At 60.4% G+C, this 11732-nt stretch overlaps 1 non-coding gene across 1 annotated transcript; it reads right to left on the reverse strand.

The window, feature by feature from the left end:
• Positions 1 to 6802: 6802 nt before the first annotated feature.
• B0H18DRAFT_t155 lies at positions 6803 to 6872 on the reverse strand. Its single transcript has one exon. It is a non-coding gene; the product is annotated as a tRNA-Gly (tRNA).
• Between the last annotated feature and the right edge of the window lie 4860 nt (positions 6873 to 11732).

Here is an 11732-nt window from a genome sequence, read left to right on the forward strand (position 1 = left end):
AATCCCGGCGGACCGTCATACAAGACACACATATGTATGTAGTACCACGCGCCATGCAAGTGGATCCCTGGCTGATACAATTCAGTAATTAGCCCTTCGGGAAACGCGACACGGCCGACCACCCCCTACTTCTATCTCGACTCCACCCTGCACCTCGACACCCGGACCGAAGGACAATTCGAGGGTGCGATGCGAGCGAACGACTTCAAGCTCAAAATTGAGTACTGAGCGGGCTGAGCGCGCCGATTCTCGGAACCCTGGACACAGGACGATACGGGTGCGGTGCGGGGCCAGCGCGGCTCCCAAGCTCAGTGCTCACACAGTGGTCCTCAGGAACACCAAAACTAGCAGAGAATTCGCGATGCCGTAGAGCGGTTGAGTTTACAAAAAAGGGGAAACTCACCATGACTGTTATGTATCAATGCAGGGAAAGCAGACCTGTGAAAACGTCAATGCGTCCGTGTGTACATTCAAGTTGCAGAACGGTGCTGGCTGTCGCAGCTGCAGGACTTTCCCAGTTTACAATCGAACGGCAGGTTATCAAATAACGCATGCGAAGGGCCCAACAGCATCAGGCCTGAATGCAATATTATACGCATGCCTAATCATACCACTAGAAAGCATCCTGGACCACCTATGCGACGCTTGCGGTTCGCGAAGCACCGCAAGTCCCAGGCTAGGCATATACCGCCAATGTGCGGCCAGCACATGAGATCTTGTCAACCGCAATCAGCGACAAGTATTTCCAGCGAGACTTCATCCACGCACCTCTAAGAACGCAGCGCACATCCTCACCAGCCCAACCCCCCCGGGCAGAGCCTACCACAGCCCCTTCCTCTTCTTCCTCGCCTCCTCGAAATACGACCGCTTGACACCCCACTTGCTCCGCGCGGCCTCGTGCAGCTCGTCCCGGTGCCCGACGATCTTCTTCCGGTCGCGCATCTTCGTCGGCGCCATGATCGCGACGAAGTTCGTGCTGCAGTTGAACATCTTCGCGAGCCGCGCGCGGGAGTAGCGCTCCGGGGCCTGCGCGCGCAGCGCACGCATTTTCGCGATGTCCTCTGCGCTCATCCGCGGGTGCGCCGCCTCCGCCTCCGCCCGGACGAGCGGCGGGAGCGGCCTGTCTGCGGGTGCGGTGGGATTGTGGAGGAGCGGGGAGGCGGGCTGCGTGGTGTAGGACCACGGTGACGGGGCGGTCGGCGGGGGACGGTGGATGAAGGTCAGGTCGTCCTCGAGTTTTGTGTACGTCGCATTCGGGTTGTTTACGAGCGGGTCGGGGGCGCGGTAGGGCGGCCGCTCGGGGATGCGCGTCGCATACGTGCGCACCGGGCTACATGAGCATGAGGAGGGCAGCCGGAGTCTGCGAGCGAAGACAGACATGGCGGGTTGCAGAACTTGTCCGGTGGCGGCTTGTGGCGGCCCACTGCCAGTGACCGCGCCCATCGCCTCCAAAACAGGAAGGTCTCCGGGGTGTCCGGCGGGACTTCCCGGTCGCTCGGCGGACACTCTGGCTTCTCCCGTGTTCCGCTACGCCTGGACCCGCGATGCTCTGCGATGCTTCGTCGACGTCGGCGGGGGCAGTTGGGCCAGCTTGCCCAGGCCCTCTCATGTCCCGACGAGTCTATCACCTCCTCCTTCGCCGCAAGGGCTTCCACGCACACCGTGCTTGGTGTCTAATCTCGCGCGCGCAGCTGGCGAAAGGTCGGTAGATCCCCGTGTCACCAGCCAAGTCGAGGCTGCACTCGCCTCCGACGGGGATCCACCCACGCGCGCAACGTCTATCGGGGTGCACTTCGTGGAGGCGGCAAAGCCTAGACAGACCTACGGCCGACTCTGCTTATTGGCTCGCCGTGCGTCCGTGCGCCTGTACGGCACCATTCAGTCTGTCCTGATAGGCTCTGCATGTGTGGCCCCGACGAGGCTCTCGCTCAATGATTGCCGCCATCCTAAGTTGTCCACTCTGGGCTGTCCCCCGAAGCGGACTGGGTCTCAGCCGCATATCATTCAACGTCAGCGACATTCCGAACACGCCTAGACGTTCACAACAGCACTCAGCCGCGCAGATTCTAGTCTGCGCTCGGCGAAATTAGCACGCTTCGCGCTGGCTCCGGAGCGCGGGTGCTCCGTTGCTGCCAGTGAGCCGCGAGCAGCGGGACGCACGATGGAGGATCAATAGAGTATCTATCTGCATCCATCCAATGGCCGCCCCTTCGAGCGGCCCAAACCCACGCTGTGGAGTGGGACATCTGCGGACCAGTCACGCCGCCCTACTATCAGGCCTCTCGCCGCTTCCGGGGGCCCGCCATGGAGCCAGCAGATGTGCGACACACCCTTGACGCAGGCGATGCAGCCCATCGGCGCCGGTCTGTGCCCCAGTCGTCGCGCACCCTGCCCTCCGAGCTGCCAGGCGACCGTATGCTGCCCCAGAAAAGGTACTAGAAAATTCACTATGACGTCGGTGTCGAGCACAACATTCCCCCCGTTTGCGGGATGGCCGGCCCTCGGGGATCCGCCTATTCTGGCCAAGCATGCCGCCTCGAGTGCGAGCCGAACAAACGGAGACAATCATCCGCAAGCGCACGCCCGCACGAGCTTCGCGCCCATCGTGTTCCAGCTCGGGCGAAGCCGGTGTTTTCTGTACATATATAAGTCACTAACGCTTGCTGACTCGGCAGTCCAGAGCATCCTTCACGTTCCTCCGTGTCCGAACCTGCCTGCCCTCGCACCTGGGCCTCACATCCCCACCACACCCATGCAGGAACTCCCGCTCTACAACAACCCGGACGCCAAAGTCGCGCTCGTGGGGTACGCGCAGGAGATGTACCAGTACACCTTCGACCTGTGGACCGCCGCGAAGAAGCGGCTGCCGCAGCCCTCCGACGGACAGACGTCGTCCGACGATGACGACGACGATACCCACAGCAGCCTGAACACACCCGTGCCTGTCGCCCCATCCATCCCCGCCCCCGCGTAGGCGCTCCTCGCTTCTCGCCATATGTTCCCGTCCCGGTGCGCCCATCTTCCCTCGCGCTTCCGCCGCCGAACTTGACGATGACGACGCACAGCATGCGCGCTTCTTACTTTGGACGCTATAGTCGTCACCCGCACCCAATGCGAGCTCTTCTCTATCCCCCTGGACCGCGGTCGACCGCCCCCATGTCATCGACATCCTTTCTTCCTTCCGCATCGCTCCACCGCTACGTCGACTAGAAGCGCACACTCGACGTAGCCGCCATCTCAACTCTACGTCGCTTCCCCGTCGCTCCCTCTAGTGCCCCTGTCCCCGATCGTACCTCGTCGTCACCGCATGACGCGCCTCGACGTCAGTCCCGGCGCATACTACGCACAATCCGATGGCTTCCCTTCATCACGCACCCTCACATGCCCCGCTTGCCGACCCGACGCGTACACGCTGCTACCGACCGCCCGCCGAGCCACCCTTCGAGCGAGCTTGGCGCTGGAGGGACGGTTGATCCGCTCGCCTCGGCGGCACACAAGCTCACGACGCCGCCGAGCAGCTGTGCCGCAGATGGCTACCGTTTTAATGGTTCCTTTCCGAGGGGGCTCCGAAGGAGGGATCAGGCCTACTGTGCTGGTCAGGAACGCTGGGCTGCTAGTGCCATTGGTCGCGACGCTTCTTGACGTCCGATTGACAATTGCGTCCATGATGGGAATCGATCGGGGCGTGGGGCAGTGCGGGACCCACGACAGGGACGAGGATCATTTCATGTGTGTATGTAATCAGTCCATGTATAATGTCGATGACGTGTTTCAACGGCCTGCGGTGGGTATATGGACGCTCGACGGGGCGCAGTCAGTCACAAATCGAGCGAGACGTGTGTCTTCTTCCTGTCATGAGCGTATGGCATGTGGCTGGAACAACAGCCGCATGCCAAATGCGTCGGCAGACGTCCTGTGACTCTTCGCTCGTGTGCAACGCCCGTCCCGTCCTGACGCTGGAATGCAGCAGGAATTCTCCAGGAGCCTTCGGCGGCGTGTGCGTGCATGACGCTAATAAGCTTAAGCATTGGCAGGACGCTTGCACGCGCAACCGAGGCAGCGAATGTCATGTTCAAATGATCTAGGTAAGTACGCACATGGTTCACTGGCATCTGAGCCTGTGTCAGACTGCCGGATAGGTTCGGGTTTCTGGTCTGCTGTGCGTACACGTAGGTTCAAGAAAACCTCTCACGTGGAGGGTCTTGGTATGAGACTAAGTACGTCACGGACGGGTGCCCAGCATGCAAGTGTCTGAGTCTTGATCAGAGGTCGGTTACTGCTGACATTCTGATCGACAGTACTCACTCAGTGCCCAGTACCATTACACTCGACTTCTCGGATAATCTCCCTTAGCCGTTCGAGGTCTTTGGGCTCCATATTTTTCGGGTTCAATATACGCAACCTCCCGATCTCCGCCCCGGCTTCGCGGCGTTCGATTACAACTTCAACTAGATCGGTAATGCATCCAGCGGTATCCTCAACAACAGGCTTCCAGGATTCCTGAAGCATACGCCGTCCAGCGTAAGGAGACCGAGTTGGGGGAAGGGGTATCCCAATGCGAAAGCGCCCTCGTCATCACGTCGATCCGGTACCGGATCATCTCTGTCTTTTTGCAGTAACACCCACTGGGGGACTACGTCGTGATCCTTCGGCGGTCGGAGGTAGAGCTGTGTGACCTTCGTCATATGTTGGCTCGTCGCAGTCCACACATGATGCCCATGCAGCAGGGGGAAGTTGATGAGAAACAGGGAATCAACGTCATGGATAGGAGACAGTTCACAGAACGTCGTGAACATGTCCAGACCGCCGTCTTGGCCGTCCAAGTGGGAGAAGTGCACATCGAAGTTGGACGTCTCGTTCCTCTCGAAATACAAGTCAGGTTGATCCATCGCACCATCGTCGATGTGGTTTCCGACATTCTGGGTGTATCCGCGCACACAGGTGGCGTACCGAAAGAGCTCAACGACGAGCGTGAGGGGCCTGCCTAAGCTGTGCATCTTCGAAGCCAGGGCGGCGCAGAATTCGTGCTGCAGGGCTTGGCTACCTGAGGCTCGAAGCGCAGCGAGAGACGGGGTGTCTAGGTAGCTCAGGAGGAACAAATTGTTGACTGCACCTTCCAAGATGTGCAGGCGGCGCAGGTGTGGAAAGAAAGCATGAATAGAGGGAACGGGTAGCTCTGCTGTGTTTGGAGGGTCGGACAACAGATCCCCCTCGATGACAAGCTCTTGCAGGAGAGACATGTGTGCGAGGGCAGTCAGTAAGTCTTGAACTGTTCCCATGGCCTTTTGTGCGAGCATTCTATCGGGGTTGTTCCCGAGGGTCAGGTGGGTTAGTGTTGGCAACACGATTGTGCCCCACTCCAATGGGACCGTGTAAAGGTGGAGACGTCGTAGATTCGTGGTCTCGAGACGGTGCATCAGGCGGAGGGCTTTATCGGGTGACACGCTTTCGTGTTCGCAATGAATGGACAGCGACTCGAGCAGGGGAGCGGATCCGCCCAGTCGGTCCAAGACGTCCGCGTAGTCAGGCAGAAGCCCCAGCAGAGTGAACGACAACCCGCCTATCCGTGGCAAATGCGACAGGATCAGATTCGCGACCCTGTTTTGGCCCTCCACCGAGTAGCCAGGACGAAACCGCCGATCAGCATCCATTGAATCCCACACCACCGATACGACGAGCGGTGCCTTCCGGGCCCGCTCCAGAAACAGGGGGATCGGCAGGGATCCACACCGCGCCGTCACTTTGAGGTGGCTCCAGAGCGGTGTGCAGCTGAGCGCGACGGCTCGCCAGTGCCTGCAGACTTGAGTCGCTCGGAGCCAGTGGTACGGATGTAGGGCGCTCTGCCTGCCGATGCGCGCGTCGTAGGTCGTACGCGCCGCTACTGTCTGTAAGAACACCTCGCTGGGGACCTCCGGGGGAAGCCTAGCGATGGGCACGAAGGTGTTCAGGCGGGCCTTGAGGTCGCTGATGCACTGGGTATGGTACGTGATGTCGTCGTGGATTGTCTGAATAGTTTGCGATGGAGGATCCAGGCGCACTTGGCGGGTCATTGGAGTGTTCACGTCCATTGCGCGTAACCTGAAGCACCGGGATGAGTTAGATTCCGAATAGATATTGCATGGAAACTCAACACTTGGTACCGTACAGTTGTCGTCGAGGTCTCTGAGATGATTTAGTCTCCCCTAGGCAGACCCTAAAGAAGACCTCTTTGAGTGGGGAGAGGACGGTCTTCTAAGGGAGATGATTAACGTCTGTGGGCTCGACTGTGACACATACCAAACGGGACCAAACGCCGGAGAGTCACACCCACTTGAAACTGCATAACTTGACTGCGCAGTCCATGCCCTGCTCAATCGATCCGCCCATGCATCTAATTCTACTCAGCACTTACCTACGCAATGGCGCTAGCCTGAGGCGTTGGCTCACTGCGCATGCATTCTCATTCGTGTAAGCCGTCAGTACGTATAGTAAACGTTACATAGTACGTTGCGGCACAACCAGAGTTACAAGTAACTATCGCTGTCCGAGCCGGAGTCAATGTCATCCTGAGGCCTTGGGACACCTTAGGCCAGTCCTTAGTATAAGCGCGTGGAGGTCCTGGCCATCCCACTCCACCACACGCACGACCTCCTTCAACAAGTCGATGTATTGAGTTATCCTACTCAAAGAGGTTGCGTTTGAGGTCTGTGGAAGACTTGTGTAAATTTCGGAGATAAAAATCACAGTGACGTCGAACGACAACCTAGACCATGGGGCAACTCAGATTGCGAGTAGAATCACAAAACATTCTTAGAGTCCTCCATGCATTAAGGGGGAATCGAACCCCGGCGGGTCGATGGCAACGACCCAGGTTACCACTACCCCATTAATGCAATGAAAAGACTGTGTTGATGCCGCATCTCAAGATCTCCACTACAGTACTAGTGCTCACTACTTACCAGTCTCCCGTAGGGAGATTCTAAACGCGACCTCTTGATGGAGGATGGTCGTATATGGCATCCATCCCCACCTGATGGTACAAACAGTACGTTCACTGGCAGCCAGTACTTATTTTCGGTGGTTCACAGGTATCTATTCACGTACCTGCTGTGGGGTTATGCAACCCGAGAATTGACTGCATGGTTCTCAACTGACCGAATAACCTGAACTAGCCAGACTCAGTACCTGCCGAGTACCTCTGGCAGGGGTGTATGACGGCCCAGAAACAAACACACCTCTGGCAACCCGTCTTCGCAGTACATGTATTGGATGGATGACTACGTAGGTCGTCACTGACAGGGGGTGTCGTCTGACTGTGCATAGATCATAATCCTGGTGCCATCGGAACACGGGTACACTCGAGAAGTAAAGAGGCCAAGGACGGAATCATCAATGCTGTGGGTTCAAGCTCAAGGCCCGACTCAGCGCGTCGCGATTGAACCGTTTACAATTCGCCGGCATGAAAAATTAGAAGACAGAAGACGAAGGTGGCTGCTTGTCGCTTCGCCGAGAAGGTCTGAGTGTAACCGACGGAGACGTCATGCTCAATGGGGACAGCTCAACTGTCTGTGCCTGCGCCGTCTACGTTGGCATTATTTCCATAATACACGGTGTGCAAGGCCTCTGGATCCGGTTTGCGGCCTCATACAGTCTCGTGGCGGCAAGACATCCCAAGAAAATTCGAAGGGACCTGTACACCCTGTCCTCGCCGGCGTCTGGGTCCTGTGTCATCCTCATTTGCATCCGCCGAGCACCCGCCTGTCCGCGCGAAGCCGGAGATCTAAACAGGACACTGCTCGCCGGCGGCGACGAGCCCTCCTCAGGCGATGAGTGACTATGAACGATTAAATGTGCTTGCATCGTGGATGAGTGAGACGAAGAGCGAACGACGCAGGTTTGCACCGTGAAAAGCCTAGATGTCTCTAGCTCGCCCACTTGAATTGTCCGGCGTGCGCCCATCTCGGTTATAAAGGCGGAAGGGGGCCAAAAGGAGACTCACAATTAATCACGCTTGTTCCTTGCCGCGCAAATGGCAGCGTAGGGCAGCGTCGACTCGTATCCGAGCGGGTGACGATCAGAGGTGGTTCCTGATTTAATTGACCGGCTGCGAGGCTCTCACAGCGAGTAGCGAAGCGAGTTAGACGCTGCTGGGGGACGGAAGGAGAGGGCTGGTGCGAAGGGGAGGGCGGAACGGAGGGCAAAATGAAGTGCGGGGAGGCGCCGGGGGCGGAATTGAAGCCACGTGGGGATCTGGCGGTGGATCGGGAAGCGAGGACGCGCTGGGCCAGGACGATAGCTTGTCGTCGTCTCCTCGTCGCTGTCCTCGTCGTCGTCGTCGCTGGCTGCGACGCTCTCGAGCCCGTTGTGCCCTTCCCGCCCCGCCGTCGACGGCGCTGGTCTTCCTTGTCTTCCTCGCAGATGCTCTGACCGCCGGCAACTCGCCGTGATCATCATCACCTTGTCCTTCTGGCGCCGCAATTCTCCCTGCCATCCTTGTGCTCCTCCATGTCCCGCCCCACGTCCCCCTCTGTCTCCCGCCCCCTCGTTCTCCCCACCCTCGATGAACTCGCTGCCCCGCCTCGCCCCCGCACCGCTTCCCTACCCGCCACCGCTGACCCCTTTACGGCCCACCCTACCGGCTCTGGCTCCTTCGTCACCTACGAGCCAGACAACGCAAGCATGGGCTCTGCCTCGCCACCCCCTGCGTCTGTGCCCCTTGCAATGCTCCCTAGGCGGGCCCGCGGAAGCTTGCTCATGGCGTCTGGCCTCTCCTTCGTCCGGGCGAAGCACAAGGGCAAGAAACCGCCGACACCTGTCCAGCCATCTCCCTTCGTGTTCTCCGAGGTCATCGAGATTTCCGCGCCGCGCAAGGACGACGACGACGAAGAGCGGGACCGTCTGCGCGACGCCGCCGCACAGTCTATCGGCCTCGACCCCGTCCTGCTCGCAGATGAGCGCTCCCTCTCCGAACCGGACGTTCCAGAGGACACGCGTGCAGGCTCCTCGACGCCCACTCCCGCTCCGTCCGCCGAGCTTCCTGGCTTCCCGTCGACGCGCTCTGCTTTGGAATCGTTTGTGCAGCTCCAGGCGCGAATGGCAAAACACTACCCGCCACCATCATTCCTCAAGCTTACCCTCGCACGCCAGTGGAAGTATCGTGTGCTCGTGCTGACGAGCGCCGCACAGGGCAGCGCATGTTTGCACGTATTCAAGACGGGTGTATCTGACGAACGCGAGCTGGAACGCCTCCCCGTAGGCGTGGATACCGTCGTGTTCGTCGCCGACGAGGATGTCGGCGGTCGGCGTGGCGTGGTACGTGTCGGCCGCCCCGACGGCGCTGGTATGGATATGGCATTGCACATGGCGGACTCTGCGCAAGCCCAGGAATGGATTGCCGTTATCAAGCAGGCCGTGCTTAGCCAACGGTACGCCCACTCGTCCTTGCACTCCCCGCTGCTCCACTGACACGTCCCATAGCTCTTTCCGCGCGGGCCTTGGTCTGATGGCGCACAGCCCCGGCGGGGTCGAGCCACGCGGAGATATGGACGTGATGTTGAGCATGCGCGCGCAAGGCATGCTCTCGTCCCCGACGTCGTCGACTTTCAGCCCGGAGATTGCGAGCGCGCCCGTGAGCCAGCGCTCAACAAGTGCAGCAGGCACGCGCTCGCCCTCGGGCGCCGTCTCTGCACTGCGCGGTCTGTTCTCAAGCCCTGGCAGCCGCCCGCGGTCCCCGTCGATGGCGAGCACACGCGTTGACAGCGAAGACTCGGGGAGTCAGCATGAAGACTCGTTCGGCCGCGTGGGCACGAGCCTGCTTGGCATGCTCAGATCGCAGAGCGTCGCGAGTGAGCGCCCGATATCGCCTGTAAGCTCGATGAGTGCGGGTATGGTCCCTGCGTCAGTACCTGCGACTCCGCGCCAGACAGAGATCCCGCTCGTGCAGCCACATCCGCACTTGGACCGCAAGATTTTACAAGACAAGGATCTGGATCTGATCGAGTTCAGACCAGCCAGCGGCGGGACGGACGTGAGCGCGCTGCTCCGCGGACGCTCCCCGCTCTCAATGGCGACGTTGCGTGCTACGCCTGCCCCGGCGACGACACCCCCGCCCCTCCAGCCACCGCCGAGACGGCGCGGGTACACCATCGGGAGCACTCCCATGGGCGCGCGGCCCCGACCTGACACGATCGCGGGTACCGCATACACGCACGCGAACGGAAGCACGGCGGAGAGCTTCGGACTGCGTGCCGCGGGCATGAGCATGCTGTTCGCTTCGCATCCACCGCCTGCTCCGAGCTCACGTCCGGGCAGCTCCGGCGGTCAAGCGGAGGGCAAGCCACGGACGTCCCTGTCATCAGTCTCATCATATGCGTCGTACGCGTCGAATGAGCGGCATGCGTCGTCCGAGGCGGGACACTCAAATGGACACGTGAACGGGAACGCCAACGGTTCTATCAATGCGAAACGCTGGTCCCGGCAGAGCATACTACCACACCGGTTGACGCCTCCAGAGGGTGCCCTACCCGCGCCGCCTGCACCTCCCTCTACGCATGGCTCGCCAAGGTCAATATCATCGCTCCCTCGCCATCCATATGCTGCAGAATCATCAGCACAGAGCGTCAGCAACGACAGCCCCCAGAGCTTCGTCTTCAACCTTCGCGAATCGTCACGGCGTGATACGTCCCCATTAAGCAGCGCCAGCCCCCAGAGCTTCGTGCTCAACCTACGTGATTTCTCGCGGCGCGCATCGAGCTCGTCCGCACGGAGCTTTAGCAGCGTGAGCACGTCCCACTCGCGTGCGACGACAAGTAATGGCGGAAGCTTCCTGGGGCATCGCCCGCGCTCGTCCCACCGTGCGTCGATGCCTCCCCCCCAGCGCCCCGCACCGCTCACGGCTCTGCCGCCCACACCTGCGTCCACCGAGTCTGACTCGCCGCCGAAGTCGCCGAGCTCTGCGCCATCTCACAAGACGTCGTTCCGCGAGTCGCTCGCCCTACGCCGTTTGTCATTGTCCCCGCCCAGCGTCCCGCCCTCGTCCAGCCTGCCTCCGTGCCCCGACGAGCCGACGTACCGTGGTTACGGTCACCGCCGGAGCTTGAGCAACGCGAGTCCGCTCACGCCTATTCCTGCGTCTCCGGGAGCGAGCATCTCCGGCTCTGGCCCTGCTCCCCCGTTTCCACCACCTAACGCTTCCTTGCCCCCAACGCCGGAAGCACATTCAACCTCTTTCGCCTCCGCACAACATTCCAACACCACACCTACACCCCAGCCGAATCCGCAACCGCAGTCCCGCGCAGCCGCCTTCAAGCAGCGCATACGCATGCTCAGCGCGCCCTCCCAGGTTGCCCCGCTCCCTCTCAACCTCCCGCCGCCGTCGCCGACCCCATCCACTGTCAACCCCTACTCCGTTCCGAGCACACCCATCGGCGAGCCGATCGCGCAACCCTCCCTTCAAAATGACCCCAGCTTTGTCTCCTCCGCGTCGATGCCCCCAATGCCCCATCTGCCTCTGGGCAGCGCATTCTCGCCGCACACCTTTGCGGCGGACGACCACGAGCACGGCGTGACGTCGCTCTCGCCCCCGCCGCGGCGCGGGTCGCGGAGGATATCGCGGTTTCCGGATAACGGGAGCGACGACTCGTCAGAGAAGGACAAACCGAGACCCTCGACGGCCGACGCCGCGGGCGACGCTGGCCATCGACACGGCTCCCTATCGCTTTCGTCGCGAACGTCAGCTGTTTCTTTAATCAACT

Source organism: Fomitopsis serialis (assembly GCF_022376445.1).
Source record: "Fomitopsis serialis strain Sig1Antser10 chromosome Unknown B0H18scaffold_210, whole genome shotgun sequence".
Lineage (NCBI taxonomy): Eukaryota > Fungi > Basidiomycota > Agaricomycetes > Polyporales > Fomitopsidaceae > Fomitopsis > Fomitopsis serialis.